At 61.1% G+C, this 3718-nt stretch overlaps 1 long non-coding RNA gene across 3 annotated transcripts; it reads left to right on the forward strand.

Annotated features, from left to right (window-relative positions):
- The first annotated feature begins 261 nt into the window (after positions 1-261).
- Positions 262-3088, forward strand: LOC123604621. Of its 3 annotated transcripts, none has more exons than XR_006715390.1 (4): positions 262-358; positions 958-1154; positions 1489-1651; positions 2232-3088. It is a non-coding gene; the product is annotated as an uncharacterized LOC123604621 (long non-coding RNA). The 3 variants fall into 3 exon arrangements; XR_006715389.1 differs by having other exon boundaries at positions 266-358; positions 1039-1154; XR_006715388.1 differs by having other exon boundaries at positions 293-1154.
- The last annotated feature ends 630 nt before the right edge of the window (positions 3089-3718 follow it).

Raw genomic sequence — 3718 nt, forward strand, 5'->3', positions numbered from 1 at the left:
GCCCTCCTGCCGACTCCCCCCTCCGTCGCAGGGTGCGGGAATGCTCACCCCGGCGAGCCCCCCACCCCTGCCCGGGAGCACCACGGCCTCCCTTCTGGGGCAGGGGCCAGGCTGGGAATGCATCCTGCGGTCAGAGCAAGCCGGGGTCCCGGGGACGGGATGTCGAGGTGCAGGGGGGCGGGGCGGGGAGGCGGAGGCAGAGGCGCGGTGTTTCCGGGCAGGTCTGATCTGGGGGCTGGGCTTCCCTGCAGAAATGCCCAGAGCGGGCTCCGTGATGTTCCTTCCCTCCCCGCGCCATGGGCTCCACAACCACCACCTGCCCCGCCAATCGACCCGCACGACAGCAGGGAAAGGAGAGGTGGTGCCTTTGGGGTGTTAGATTTTGCTCAGTGACCACAGGGAGGATCAGCGAGGCGGGGGTGGGGCTGTCGAGGGCCGTTCTGGGCCTTCTGGGTGCCCAGGGGGCAGCATCTGGGCACCGGGTGTCAGCGCTGGCTCCAGGCTTTGCTCAGAGCCCACGCAGTGCGCGTGGGGCGTGTGTGTGTGTGTGTGTGTGTGGTCTTGGGGGGATCCCAAGGGGAGGGTCAGAGGCTCTGCTTCAACCAAGCCTCTCCTGTCATGTCCCTCCTGGTCTGGGCGTGGTCCCTGGGGACCTTACCTCCACTTTAGAACAAAGCAGCGTTATTTGGAGAAAGGAAGGAAAAAACTGGGGGCAGAGGCACCCGGAGTGGCAGTGCCGGGCAGCGTGCCCCACAGTCACCAGGGAGGCAGGTGGGTGGCGGAAGGTGCGGGGAGAGGAGAGGGCTGTGAGTGGGGAGGCAAGCCAGGGCCCGGCCTTTGTACACCCCTGTGCTGTTCTCTGGGGCCCAATATGGCTGAGAGGACGCCTTCCTTCTCTCTCCTCCCAAAAGCCCTTCCTCCTCCTCCCCTGCTTTTTAACTGCTTCCTTCCTGCAAGGCTCTTGGCGTTAGCTTCCTCGCCTCTGAGCTGCCGGCCCGGGTAGGGGTTCAGTCCAGCCATCTCTCTGGATGCTTCCAGGCGGTCAGCAGGGTGGGAAGAATCTAAGAGCATTCTGGATGCTCCTGGCTGGCGCCCCTCCTTCCTCTGCCTGCGAGCGAGCAGCCACGCTGAATGACTGGGAGCCGTCACACCATGTACGGCTTCCCTTCTTCCGCCCCTTCCCCTCACTACCCGCTCCTTCCACAACCTCCCAGGGTGGGGTGGGGACATGGAGGGATGGAGGGGACAGGGGGCAGAGTGACCGTTGTTGAGAAGGAAGGCCTGCCTGCCTGCGGTTCTTGGCAGCTGTCAGGGGGCAGCGCAGGCAGGGCCCCCTGGGCCAGGGCCAGGGATGGTGCGTCGCTGTGCGTGGCCCACTGAGGAAGCTTCCGGAACACCAGCTCATACAACAGCAGAGAGCATTCCAGAATGGGTAGAGGGGCGTACGGGGGGCTAGAATGTGCATTTCCGTTCTCTGTCTTGGCGCAGAGCTTGAAATGCCGGAGTGGCTGTGGTGATGACGACATAGGACACAGACATGGTAATAGCACACAAAATAGGGCTGCGTTGGAGACAGAGGCGAGCCCGTCCCCTGGGAAATGCGTTCTTCCTTTCCTCTCTGCTCCCTGGAAGTGATGGGCTAGTCAGGAAGGTGAGGGTCCTCACCCCTCCCAGCCAGGCCGGGCCATTGCCACTCTGGGGACGCTCACTCTTAGCCCCACTCTGTTCTTGGAGGGGGGGGGTGAGGGCCCCAGGGGCCATGCCACTGGTGGTGACTGTCCCACCGGCCCTTGGAGAGCCGGGAGGGCCATGCTGTTGGGGGCTGCCTGCCTGGCATCATTAGGGGGCCTCCTGTCTCTCCGCCCACTGCTGGCACTGCATGGCCAGAGGCGAGGGTAACAGAGAGGAAGATGTTCTCGGGAGAGCTGGTGATTCGACCTGACACATGTCAGACAGACCCTGGCCTCCTGCCTGCGTCCCCCCAGGGGAAGAGCGGCCGTGGCCACTGCTCCCAGAGCCCCGAGAACAGCCCCTAAAAGCTGAGCATGGCTACTAATGAGCCCGCAGAAGGGTTGCCCACCTGGGGGGGGGGGAGCAGGCAGGGGCGGCGGGCACCCTCCGCCTGCTGGCGGGGCCCCGCGGTGAGGCTGCCCTCACCCCCTATGCTCCCGGCCACCTCGTGGGGCGTCTAAGGTTGACCCTGGAAACCACCTGCTGCCCTCTCTTATCAGGACCGTCCTTCAAGTGTGGAACTTTCCGGAATGTTTTCTCTGCATTGAGGCATGTATTTATTATTATTTCAAAACCACCCTCTGGTGTATTTATCCTTAAATAAAGCCGGCGGCCGGAACCTGGCGCTCTTACAGGAGAGTCCTCGGACAGGTGACCAACACAGGTCCTCAGGAAGCCCCTCGTCCCCGGGGAAGCGTCAGCGTGCTCCGACGGAGTCTGGTGTGGACCACGTACCCCGCCCCCATTCAGATAGCCGTGACCCCAGCACCTCAGGATGTGGAGAGAGGGTCTTTGGGGAGGTGATTAAGGTTACACGAGGTCACTAGGGTCGCCCTAATCCAGGACGACTGGAGTCCTTACAGAAAGCTGAGATGCGGACACACACACAGGGGCACGGGGAGAAGGTGGCCATCTGTGAGGCCGGGACAGAGGCCTCGGAAGGAACCACCGCTGCCCAGGCCTGCAGCGCAGGTTCTAGCCTCCGGAATGGGGGGAACAGAAATCTCCGGTGGTAAAGCCGCCCCGCCCGCCTGAGCGGACCAGCACCGAGTCTTTGGAAAATGCGAATGCAAGACGTACCTCTGAAAGGTACCTCCCAGGTCCCTAAAAACACCTGCTCTGATAGGAGAAAGTTGCGGAATGTGTGTGCTACCACCCGCGCCGAGATGTTTTCATGCTCCAAGCCCCCTGCCCACCGCACTCCCCCTCAAAGATGTGCTCTTTTAAAAATGTATTTACACAACAGATCGACACTTAAATACGTGTTTAAAGAGCAATGATGACTATGTTCACCTGTCAGAACGGCATGGTTTCGCTCACGTGTTTTCCAGTTGGTTGGATAAATAATCAGCTTGGGTGGTGGTGTTTTTTTTTTAAGCCTACCATCTATGTAATTATGTATTTACCTCTACGATAATATCACATTGCTCTCAGATCTAGCTACGAATGGGGGTGAAGTATTCCGGTAAAAGAGAGGGGAACGAGCCTGGTGCCTGCCCACCCCTCCCCCATTGTAAATCTGCCCCGCCCCTTCCCGGGGGGGCGTGGCCATTGACGCCCCGCCTCCTGCAGCTTTTCCTATCGATGACCCACGTGCTGAGAGGGCCTCCCAGTGTGGGGACCAGCGCGTGTGGCCCTGCCACCCATGTGGTCACTGGAGAGGGTGCGGGAGGTGCTAGCTCCCGGGGACCTGGGTGGCAGAGGGCGCGGAGTCCTGCACAATCACGCGGCCTCTGTCGGTCTCACAGCCCCCCCCCCCCCCTTTGCTCACAGAACCTTCGTTGATGATACCCACGACCCGGGGTGCCTTTGCCCTCTTTTAAATTTGGAAAGAATCTGGGTCCTATGTCCTTACTGCTAGTGACAGAGCCCTTACCTCACACCTTAGACTCCAGAGTAAATGAAGAGGCCCCATCATGCCCATTTTACAGATGGGGAGAGAGAGGCAGGGAAGCTCCGTAAGGCGGCCCAGTTCAGGGACTTGCGG

Source organism: Leopardus geoffroyi, chromosome E1 (assembly GCF_018350155.1).
Source record: "Leopardus geoffroyi isolate Oge1 chromosome E1, O.geoffroyi_Oge1_pat1.0, whole genome shotgun sequence".
Lineage (NCBI taxonomy): Eukaryota > Metazoa > Chordata > Mammalia > Carnivora > Felidae > Leopardus > Leopardus geoffroyi.